The sequence below is a fragment of the Gossypium arboreum genome, chromosome 4 (assembly GCF_025698485.1).
Source record: "Gossypium arboreum isolate Shixiya-1 chromosome 4, ASM2569848v2, whole genome shotgun sequence".
NCBI lineage: Eukaryota > Viridiplantae > Streptophyta > Magnoliopsida > Malvales > Malvaceae > Gossypium > Gossypium arboreum.
The window spans coordinates 82803256-82816253 of NC_069073.1; the positions used below are offsets into that span (position 1 = coordinate 82803256).

The following is a 12998-nucleotide window of genomic DNA, read 5'->3' on the forward strand; positions in this document are numbered from 1 at the left end:
ATGAGTAAGTTTTACATTAATTTCTAATATTTCATACTCATTTGGACTCAATTTACATCCTAGGAAAAATTACCATTTTACCCCTAACTTTTCCATAAATTTCCATTTCGTCCTTAGGGTCAGAAAATGAAACTTGTGCAATTTACTCCCTATTCCAAGCCTACCAAAATCCCATTATAAAATTTACAGCACATGTATTCATAAAAATTTAGAATTTTTCATCAAATTTCACAACTTTACATTTTAGTCCGTAAATCATGTTTTCATCAAAAATCACTTTGTAAAAGTAGTTTATCTATCAACAGCCTTTCATTTTCTACCATAAATTTCTAATAAGCTTGAAACATTAAACAATCATTGGATCCAATCTAGTACTCTGAATCAGTAATCGACTCGCATTGTACTATTTTAGCTTGCAATTCATTATCGTACTTCTGAGCTTCACAAATTTGCTGAAGAAATAACGATTTAGCTTTTAAGTCAGCTAAAATCAAACCATCATCAGACAAGGTTAACTATGTGTTCATCGCCCGCAAAGAAAATAAAGATTTTCTACTCAGAGCATTCGTAACTACATTCGCTTTCCCTAGATGATTAATTTATAGTCTTTCAGCAACTCTTGTGGTCGGTAAAGATATGGCACTTCTCACTGAATAAATGATGTCACCAAAATTTCAAAGCAAAAATAATAGCAGCCAATTCTAAGTCGTGCGTCGGATAATTCTTTTCATGTGACTTTAACTGTTAGGAAGCATAAGCTATCACTTTGCCCTCTTGCATAAAAAAGTATCCCAAACTGTTCAATGACGCGTAGCTAAAAATCAAAAACTCTTTACCCGACCCAGGCTGAACTAAAACTAGTGTTTTGGTTAACAGTGGTTTCAGCTATTCAAAACTCTGTTGGCATTTCTTAGGCCACTCGAACTTTACATCTTTCTATATTTTTCGAGTCATCAGTGTAGCAATCATCGAGAACCCTTTTACAAAAAACCGATAGTAGCAAGCTAATCCCAAAAAGCTTCTAACGTCAGACACATTTCTTGGTGGTTTCCAGACAACAACTGGTGAAATCTTACTCGGATCAACTCGGATACCTTCCGTTGAAACAATATGCCCCAAAAATCCAACCTCTCAAAGCCAAAACTCGCATTTACTGAATTTAGCAAACAATTGCTTATCTCTCAATTTTTGTAATATAATTCTTAAATATTCAGCATGCTCAGACTCATCTCAAGAATAGATCAAAATGTCATCAATGAATACAACAACAAATCCATCCAAAAACGGTCTAAATATTTGAGTCATTAAATCTATAAAAATTGTAGGAGCATTAGTTAGTCTGAAAGGCATAATAAGAAATTTATAATGCCCATACCTTACTCTAAAAGTAGTTTTTGGCACATCTGAATCTTTAACTCGCAACTGATAATAACTAGATCTCAGATCAATCTTTGAAAATACAGTTGTTCCTTTCAAGTGATCAAACAAATCATCAATTCTCGGCAAAGGATACTTATTCTTAACTGTAACTTTGTTGAGCTGACGATAGTCAATACACAATCTCATCGATCCGTCTTTCTTATTTACAAACAGCACTGGTGCACCCTAGGGCGAAAAACTAGGTCGTGCAAAACCTCTATCTATTAACTCTTGCAAATGAGATTTCAACTCTTTCAATTCTTTCGAAGCCATTTTGTACGAAGCTATCAATATCAGTGATGTTCCCGGTACTAATTCAATAGCAAACTCAACCTCTCTGATCGGTGGTAACCTAGGCAGTTCTTCTGGAAACACATTCGGATATTTACAAACTACTGGCACTGATTCAATCTTTGATTCAGACAATTTTGTGTCCAGTACATACGCAAGGTACGTATTACAACTTTTTCTCAATATTTCTATGCTAATATTGACGATATCACAACAGAAAACTCACTCGACTTATCTGATTCAATTCAAAGGAGTTCACTATTCTGACATTTTAGTTCAATAGTCTTTCATCGATAATTCACAACAGCATCATGTAGAGTCAACCAATCCATTCCCAAAATCACATCGAATTCATCAAACGGTAGAAGCATCAGATTTACCAGAAAATGGTAACCCCGAGTTATCAAAGGACAATTCTTGCAAACTTTATCAACTAGGACATACTTGCCTAAGGGTTCGATACTTTAATCACAAATTTGGTAGACTCAACAGACAAATTCTTACTAGACACTAAATTTATATAGACATAACATTACTGACATAGAGAGAAAATGTACCAGTGATAACATTAGGTGATGATGCATCTTCGTGAGCGCAAATAGCATAAGCTCTAGCTAGTGCTCTAGCCTCAGATCTCACAGTAGAGTCCTTTGTCGCTCTTTTTCTTTTAGTCACATTTCCCGTACTTTGAAGTGGTCTCCTTCTAGCAACTGTATTACTTGGTTTTGCATTCTAATATCTATCTTTCTCGGGTAACTCAAGACAATCTCGAATGAAGTGATCTAGCGAGCCACATTTGAAACAACCTTTATTATTCATCCAGTAGTTTCCAAAATGTCATCTCCCACGCTATTGACACTTAGGTTTCTTATTTCTCACACTACCAACACTCGATACTGAAGTAGCTTGAGCTTTAGGATTCGTATATTGCTTCCCACAATCTCTATTAGAATATCCCACTGAAGCATTTGGACGACTATACGAATCCTATGATTTCTTTGATGAAGAGTGATATGGTTTACTCATCGACCTCTTCCTTTAAAGTTTAGCCTCGAAATCATCTTTTCTCTTTACTTTGCCAAGTTCCTCGACTTTGCAAGCTTTTCCAACTAACACAAAAAATTCCTTCAATTCTAGAATCCTGACTAACAGTCTGATGTCGTTTAACCTGTAACACCCCAAACCTGGCCTGTACATTATGGCTAGATCTGGCGATGTCACATTGAAGTGTTTTTTGTAAAGTGAATATCATTGAAAAACCCGTTCTATATTTAACCTCTTTGTGATCTTAAAGATGATTTTAGGATGTCTTGTTCATTTTCCAAATATAAGTCGTTTGTCAAGAAGATAATCATATTAAGTCATCATTAATTTTCAAAACGTAATTTCTTGCGGAAGCTCTTAAAACAGGTTGTGTATTCATGGTATTTTGGAAAAACTTTTATCCTTTTGAAAACCCACGTCTTTTCCTACTGCTAGCAGTTAAAAATCAAAGCAATTAAAAATCCAAAGATAAAATCCAAAGAGGCCTTATTACAATAAAATACCCCAAAAATTAAATAAAAATCATAAAATACTATTTAATATTTGATAGATTGTGTGGCCTCCTCTGAGTCCTCAGATGCACCGATCTGCCTATATCTGGGGATTACCTGTACAGTTAAACAGGAGGGTGAGCTTACGAAAACTCAGTGTGTAATCCCATATAAGCAAACAGTCAAAAAATAAGCACAGTCTAGGCCTAAGCCCTTTTTTGTAGCAGTGACAATATCAGTTTGGGCTTTAGCCCATCTCAATACAGAAACAATCATGTGTTTGGGCCTTGGCACATTACAGTAACAATAATCAGTGCAGTAACAGTTTAAACAGTATATAAGTCCTACCCGTCCAGCCTCTACACTCCAACTCCATCCAACACTACACTCTATGTGGGGATATAATCAACCCACCCATCCCTACACTCCAAAAAGTACCGAAAGAGGCACTATACAGTAATATTCAGCTGTGCTGCTAGTAATTTAGGCTCGAAGCCTTTCAGTACACTTCCTCCGATCAGTATAAACCCATCCCCATGTAATGCATCAGACAATCATGTCAGGTCATATCATAGAATCATACATGTATCCATTACAGTTTAAATAGCATGCTAAAATACGGTCATACATGTACATATATGTATATACATCACATAAGGGTAAAACAGTCATCTTACCATATAAGGGAAAAATAGTCATTTTACCCTATATAGGGGGTCTTGGTAAACTTATTGACCCAACAGTAGGTCCACAATCGTCTCGGGCAACCCGTACAACCTTAACAATCAAAAAGTGAAAATTGGCCCACGGCCCATATTGCACTACCCATAATGGCCTTGGCCATGTGTATTACACAGCCTGGCCCAATAAATCCCACACGTCCGTGTGGTTTACCTGTGTGGGGCCCACAAGCCCGTGGGGCCCACACAGCCCAATTTGGCCCAATACAGCCTCAACCCATGAAATCGCTCATGGTCGGGCTCAACGATCATACTCTCATGTTTAGTCACACAGGCTACCACACTGGTAGCCGCACGCCCGTATGGTGTCGACTAATCGCACTTTTCGGCTTTTCACCGATTTATGATTTCAGAGTTGTGTTTACACACCTGGCCTGCTTTATTGTCGCCCAACCCCACGCGAGCACTCTAAGTACCTAATATTTGATCAAACTACCATTCAATTATTCACTACACAACCAATTTAATCTTAAACTAAAACAAGTTATCCAACCTCCAATGGGACAATCCATACCGTCAATCCAATAACAAAAAAATTCCACTCTCCTAACGCATCAACGACAGTCCCTAGTCCCTTGGTCGACTCCTGATCAAAACAATACACAACACTTTAAAAAACTAACTTCAAGTAACCGAGCGATGAAGAAACGAATACTTACCAAAAGAGTGTTAAAGAACATGTAGCAGATGATAACAACCGAAACCAAGATTTTAGTAGCAAGGTGAACCAAACAACAACAATATTTTAGCAAGGAGGTGGAAAATCGGCGTTAGAAGGAAAAGCATAGAGAGCCCAAAATTCGGCAACGAAAAGAGCAAGGGAGGAAGAGAGAAAGTAGACAACAGCAACAATTTGAGGAAGAGCACTTTTGCCGTAGGGAAGAACAAAGTCAAAAAAGAAAAGAGGAAAAACAACTAGTAGGAACCCTCAGTAATATTCGGCCCTCAAGAATGGAAATCAGTCGAAACAAAATGAAAAAAAAAATCCCCATCTGAAATTTGAGAAAGCAAAATTTAAATTCGGCACTAGCTCTCTCTTCATATCCCTAAGATTTCTCCATAAAATCCTCACTACTAACCCACCATAATCTTCTCAACAATCGAAACCAACCCTCAGTCAAACTTTTCAGTTTTTTGGCTAGACCAAAATACCTACACGGCACAAGTAATAAAATAAGTCCTTTGTTTGCGTAGAGACTCAAACTTCAGACCTCCAGCTTATTTACACTCCACTTAACCACCAAATCAGTAGGCTCTTTCTGACATATAATACCCACATTTATTTAAAAGCTTACTGACTAGAGACAGGGGCTTACCAATATAAAACAAAACTTTTGCAGAAGCTAAGGTGATCACAATTTTCGTGACAGGTAGTTTTATATATTTATAATTAATCATTCTTGAAACTAACTATTATCACGATGTAGGCAAGTGTACCTATGATTAGTAGTATAGTTTTAGCAAGACCGGATTGTCTAACCCAAAAGAACTAAAAGTACTAGTAATGACTGTCTTTTTATTATCTAGCCTAAGAATAAAGGGCTTTTGTTTTAACTAACTAATTATCTAAACTAAAAATTCACAGAAAATAGAATTGGGGAATTACTTTTGGAGAAACGATTGAATTAAGACAATATGTAAGGAAGAATCCACCTAGACTCCACTTGTTATTCTGACTCCGAATCAGATGATTTATTCATTTAACTTGTTCTGTAGAGATCCCTAAGTTATGTTATTATCCCTATTCAAGACTAATAACGTCTAATCCCTAGATTGAATAATTGAGACTTTCCTCTAATTAACACCCTAGGATTGCATTAACTCGATCTATAGATCTCCTTATTAGGTTTCACCCTAATCCGACAAAATCTTGTCACCCTATCTCTAGGTGCGCAATCAACTCCGCTTAATTATGACAAATGTACTCTTAGACAGGGTCTATTCCTCCTCTGAATAAGAGTTTATCTTGAATCAATATCCTGGAATATCAAAACAAGAATTAAGAACAAGTTAAATATTTATCATACAATTCAGAAAATAATAACAAGATTCGTCTTAGGTTTCATTCCCCTTTAGTATTTAGGGGATTTAGCTCATAACTAAAAAGGAAAATATTTAGGGGATTTAGCTCATAACTAAAAAGGAAAATATCTCAGAAGAATAATGAATGCAAAACATAAAGAAAACCCAAAACTCCTGAAGGGAAATTGAGGGGAGATCTTTAGTCTTGATGGTGAATCCAACTTCTAAGATGGATCAATCGGCTTTCCTTAAGCAGTTCCCTGCCTCCTTTTTTCTGCGTCCCATTTCCTCTTCCTTTAAGGTGCATTTATAGGCTTTAGAATGCCTAAAAAAACCTCAAAATTACCCTTTTCTGAATTGGACTCAACTTGGGCTCGGCAGGGACACGCCTGTGTGTGATTACTTGAGGTCGTGCTCAAGCCTGTTAGAATGGCACGAGTGTGTGTTCTACCCGTGTGAGTTGTGCTTCAATTCTGCCAAATTGACACGGCCGTGTGGTCTACCCGTGTCAGGAAGTCCAGGCCGTGTTGATTTCGTACGTTAGCCCATTTTCTCTGTTTTTGGCCTGTTTCTCATTCTTTTCGCTCTCCTATGCTCACTGAAGTATAAAACATGAAATTAAGGCGTTAGGAGCATCGAATTCACCAATTCTAAGGAAAAATCATCTATAAAATGTGTTAAGCATGGGGTGAAAATATGTATAAATTACGGTTTATCACATACCCTTATACTTAAGCATTTGCTTGTCCTCAAGCAAAATTCTCAATTCATAATCAAAATAAATTCTTCTTAACTTATAATCTCTATAAAAAATATCTCAAAATAATCCATAAGTAATCATACATTGAGAATTCAACTAAAAGAACATCAAAGTTTCAAACATTCCAAGTTGAGCATTTTATCCTGAAAACATAGGTGTCTCCCCTCATCTAGGTAATTACCTTTGATTCAGAATATCACAGAGTTTCACATCCTCACTAAAGATTCACTCAAATTACTCGAGGTGTTTAAGGACAATAAATGAAGCACTCAGTAGTCGATAATGAAAAATTATTACCATAGGCTTGTATGAAAATCAAATCTCCACCACTATAAATTGATATTATACATCAACCAAAAGGTCTTTATAGGGTTGTAAGAGGCTTGGTTAGGGGGTGTGGTATCCAGCTGAAAGAAAATGTTAGAATCGAGATTGAATTGAAAAATTACCTAACTAGAAAAATAGCTAGTCATCAATTGCGTACAACAGAGCTTTTCTCAGAATATGGAATTTAACTTCTTTAGCTCAGAAGATTACTACTACTAATATGTATACATGTTTTTTTTCTTTTTTTTTTTTTAAGAACAAGTCAACTTACAAAATAGAATAAAACATAGTTAAGCAACTATTTCAATTCAAATCTTGACAAAAATGGGGATCAAATTAATTTAAGGGATTTCAACAATAATGGGTTAAGGGTTAATATTAAGGGTAATACAAGAAATGACTTGTTAGCTCAACAGGGTTTACTAAGGGTTAATCGTGTAGGTAGGCTTTTCATGGCATGAGTGGGTTAATCCTAAGTGCCTTTCTCATTTTTGACATATCAAATCAAATAGTGTGGTCTTGACATGCACAATCAAGCAAGTTCTAGAATAACAGTTCAATACTGACACACTCAAAGCAATAATAAAATTGAGCATGAAAGAATTAATAGAAGCTCAAAAGCCTAAAAAATCTCACAAGAATTATGGATTTTTAATGTTTAAAACTTGTGAATTCCAACTCAAAGTAATACCTAAACTTTAGGGAAACAACCTAAAATTTTAAATTCTTAAAATAAGATAGGGAGAGAAGTGAAACTTCTTGAGTGATGAGTGAATTTCCTTAAACTGGAGTTTCAGAGAATAATAGGCGTGAGGGTGGAGGAGGATACTCCTGCGGTGGTAGAGGTTCATTAGTCCATAAGTCCTGCGCCAAAAGAATATTATATCTGAGATTGGTTATGGTCCTGGTCGAGCAGGACATGGCAGTCGTGGAGCACCTTTCCCAGTGGAGTTTCGAGTCCCTGAGTAATAGTGAGCTTTGAAGCTTTTTATAACTGTGATAGCATCAGGAACTCTTTTAGAAAGTCTATAAGGAAAAAGGATTACTCAGTAGGAAATAGCCGGAATTCAAAATTGTTAAATAAAAATTATAAATCCTAATAAAAATAAGATGAAAGAAAAATAAAAAGTGGCCTTAAAATAAAATAAAAGTAAAAACATAAAATAATAAATGAAAGTTTTTAACATCTTCATCGCTAGATGGTTCGCGAGGTGGGGGTGGCTATGAGATGTGGAGGTGCTAACAGATCTGCTGTAGAGTAGCATCAATGTTGTCAAATCGTTGAAAACACTGCTGCTCGAATCGAGTGAGGCACTCAGAAATGTCAGCATATGAATAGTGCAGCGACTAGGGTTAGGGTTTTTTGGGTGAAGAAGACAATGAATAGTGCAGCCTATTTTATATATTTTTGGGCACACGGCCAGGTAACACACCCGTGTTCCCAAATTTCAGCCCGTGTGATTCGCGAATCTTGAATTTGGGCGCGTCTGACAATTGTCCCACGCCCGTGTTCCTTGGGCGTGTTCGTGCACACGGCCGTGTCTGGTTTTGTTCTCTTCTCCCATACCCGTGTATGTAGGCCCACGCCCATGTTAATTTAATAGGTTCGGCCACGGTTTCTTGGCACGGGAGTGTCGCATGCCCGTGTTAATTTGACAGGTTCAGCCACGGGTTCAAGGCACGTACGTGTCGTACGCCCGTGCTATTTTGGTCGGTTCGCCCACGGCCATGTTGCACAGCCGTGGCGATTTGTCATAGCCCGTATTGGGGAAATCTTTGCCCTACTTCCACGCGATCATAAGCACGCCCGTGTGCTTGGCCTTTTCTGTGTGGTAAACTTGTATTCAAGAGCTCCGTTAGTAAGTTAGGTGTTAAACACTAAAATTGAAACAAGTTAATACAGTTAGTGCTCAGGTTGCCTCCCGAGAAGCGCTTAGTTATAGTCTAAGCTCAACTTACCTCTTCATTGAATGGTTATGGTGGTTCGAGGAGTTTACACTCATTCCTGCTATCATTCTCGTCAAAATAAGGTTTTAGACGAGTGTTGTTTACCTTAAAAGTGCCAAACTTTGGATGACTTACCTCGACTGTACCGAATGGGAAAATGCTAAGTACCGTAAGAGGAATTTCTTCATTTAGTTTGGTAGTGACAATGTAAGGATCTTCAGCATCTAATAATACTTTATCTGCAACCTTAAGTTGATTTGAGAAGGTATTGAGCTCGTTCTGGCGTAGTTTTGGTTTATCATGTATTCTTGGTTTATGCGTCCGCCATTCGTCTAGCTCCTGGATTTGTAGCCTTCGATCTTCATGAATAGGTCCTCTGCTACTACTTGAGAATGGCTCTTGTACTTCCTTCAGACCCATTTCCTGCAAAGTAGGTTGCACCATATTGTCAGTTTTAGTAGATTGGTTTAGACGATCAGCTTCAATTTTCGATGTGTTGCCAGAATTGCGAGCTTGAAGGGTGATTGTTTTGTCTCCCACATGGAGTGTGAGCTGACCTGTGCCAACATCAATAATCATTTTAGCAGTTGCTAAAAGGGCCATCCTAAAATCAAAGGAGTGTTGCTATCCTCCTCTATGTCTAGGACAATGAAGTCAACGGGAAATATAAATTTATCAATTTTAACTAGCACATCTTCAATAATACCCCTAGGAAATCTTATAGTTTTATCTGCTAGTTGAATGCTCATCCTAGTCTGTTTGGGTTTCCCAAGACCTAATTTTTTGAACATTTTGTAGGGCATGACATTAATACTAGCCCCTAAATCAGCTAATGTATTATTAATATCTAAACTACCAATTAAGCAAGGAATCGTAAAACTCCCTGGACCTTTTAGTTTGTTGGGTAGTTTATTCTGTAGAATAGCTGAGCAAACTGCGTTTAGCTCTATATGCGACACCTCGTCCAACTTTCACTTATTTGCTAAAAGCTCCTTTAAAAATTTCGTTGCGTTTGGCATCTGCGATAGAGCTTCAATAAACGATAAGTTAATATGTAATTTTTTTAAGAGTTTAAGGAATTTACCAAATTGTTCATCTGAGCAATCTTTTCTTGTCACATTGGGGTATGGCACACGAGGTTTATAGTCGACATTCACTGATTTGTTTTTATTATGACCTACCTCACCTTGACCTTTGCTCACCACAGTTCTTGCCTCGGTTATGGCTCAGGCTCAACGAATCTTTCATCATCTAGAACATTAATCGAGTTGAGCTGTTCCCTTGGGTTGGGTTCAGTATTTACTTGGCAAGCTACCTTGTGGTCGTTCAGAGATTAGTTTGGACAGCTAACCTAACTGAGTTTCGAGCCCTTGGATCGACGCTTGTAGATTTTTAAGTGTTGTCTCGGTGTTCTGGAAATAGGTTTCTAACACCGAGATAAATTTAGACAGTATCTTTTCAAGGTTAGGTTTCTTTTCCTGGTGATAGGGTGGTTGTTGAAAACCCGAAAGATGTTGTAGTCTTTGATTTTCTTGACCGCCCTACGAGAAATTGGGAAGGTTCCTCTAACCTGCATTATAAGTGTTACTATATCGGTTATTTTGGGATCTAGAGTTATTGTTACCCATATATTGGACTTGTTCCTCCTCGATGCTAGGGTTGGAGGGTTGATACTCTGTGCATGCTCCTCCTCCATTCGTCTCGCACCTCATTACTGGATGTACCTGAGTAAAACCAAGTACACCATCAATCTTTTTATTTAGAAGTTCTACCTGGTTTGACAGCATAGTAACCGAATCGACATTATAAACGCCTGCGATTTTAGTTGGCTTAGTCCTCATAACTTGCCACTGATAATTATTTAGTGACATCTCTTCAATAAATTCGTAAGCCTCTTCAGGTGTTTTATTGCTGATGGTTCCCCCGGCTGTTGCATCAATCATTTGCTTCGTTGAGGGGTTCACACCATTGTAGAATGTTTGAACTTGCAACCATAGAGGTAATCCATGCTGAGGACACCTTCGCAGTAGGTCCTTGTATCTCTCCCATGCATCGTAAAGAGTTTCTAAGTCTATCAGCACAAATGAAGAGATATCATTACGTAATTTGGTTGTTTTAGCTGGCAGGAAATATTTTAATAGAAATTTTTCGGTCATTTGTTCCCAAGTAGTAATTGACCCTCGTGGTAACGAATTCAACCACTGTTTAACTTTGTTCCTCAATGAAAAACTGAATAACCAAAGATGAATGCAATCGTCAGAAACGCTATTAATTTTAAATGTATCACAACATTCCAGGAAATTTGCCAAGTGAGTGTTTGGATCCTTATCCTGCAAACCATCAAACTGAACAAAATGTTGTATCATTTGAATAGTGTTAGGTTTTAGTTCAAAATTATTTGCAGCAATAGCAGGCCTAACTACACTTGACTCAGTTCTGGTTAAAGTAGGTTTAGTATAATCATACACAGTACCAGGAGTAGGATTTTGATTTGCTAGTTCAACGAGTATCGCAGGAGGTAGCTGATTGTCTTGGTTTTTAGCCATCTCCTCGGTTAGGGTTTGAATATCATCCTCTTGCTCATTTTTTATGTATCTTAACCTCCACCTTATTTGTCTTTGGTGTCTGCGAACTGTGCGATCAATTTCTTCGTTAAAAAGTAGTGGTCCTAACAGGTTTCTTCTAGTCATAAACTATAAAAACCTGCCAAGATAAAGAAAAAGTAAATTAATAAATAATAATAAAAATAAAATAGAATTAACTTGCAAGAAAAATAAATGGCTAAAGTAATAAAAATTGAGTGTTCCTAATATCTTAGTTCCACGACAACGGCGCCAAAAACATAATCGCGATTTTCATAGCAGGTAAGTTTTATATATTTATAATTAATCATTCATGAAACTAACTATTATCACGATGTAGGCAAGTGTACCTATCGAACAGTAGTATAGTTTTAGTAAGGCCGGATTGTCGAACCCAAAGGAACTAAAACTACTAGTAATGATTGTCTTTTTATTATCTAGCCTAAGAATAAGGGGTTTTTGTTTTAACTAACTAATTATCTAAACTAAGAATTCACAGAAAATAGATTTGGTTTTGGAAAAATGATTGAATTAAGATAATTCCTAAGGAAGAATCCACCTAGACTTCACTTGTTATTCTGACTCCGAATCGGACGATTTATTCATTTAACTTGTTCTGTAGATATCCTTAAGTTATGTTATTATCCCTATTTAAGACTAATAATGTCTAATCCCTAGATTTTATAACTGATACTTTTCTCTAATTAACACCCTAGGGTTGCATTAACTTGATCATGGATCCCCTTATTAGGTTTCACCCTAATCCGGCAAAATCAAGTCACGCTATCTCTAGGCGCGCAATCAACTCCGCTTAATTATGACAAATGTACTCTTAGACAGGGTCTATTCCTCCTCTGAATAAGTTTTTATCTTGAATCAGTATATTGGGATATCAAAACAAGAATTAAGAACACATAATTAATAACAAGTTAAATATTTATCATACAATTCAGAAAATAATAACAAGATTCGTTTTAGGTTTCATTCCCCTTTGGTATTTAGGGATTTAGTTCATAACTAAAAAGGAAAACAACTCAAAAGAATAATGAATACAAGACATAAAGAAAACCCAAAACTCTTGAAGGGAAATTGAGGGGAGATTTTCAATCTTGATGGTGAATCCGGCTTCTGAGATGGATCAATCGGCTTCGCTTGAGCAGTTCCCTGCCTCCTTTTTTTCGCGTCCCCTTTCCTCTTCCTTTAGGGTGCATTTATAGGCTTTAGAATGCCTAAAAAAACCTCAACATTACCCTTTCTCGATGTGACACCCCGAATGTGACCCTAGTCGGAGAGTGGTTTCGGGACCACGAAACCGAGTCACAAGAATAATTAAGTGTTATATTCCGTGCTTATTGTATGTGGAATTGGTATGCGT

General features: G+C 37.1%; 1 non-coding gene across 1 annotated transcript; it reads left to right on the plus strand.

The window, feature by feature from the left end:
* Positions 1–11042: 11042 nt before the first annotated feature.
* On the plus strand, positions 11043–11148 carry LOC128292029 (small nucleolar RNA R71). Its single transcript, XR_008282013.1, has one exon. It is a non-coding gene; the product is annotated as a small nucleolar RNA R71 (small nucleolar RNA).
* Positions 11149–12998: the final 1850 nt, after the last annotated feature.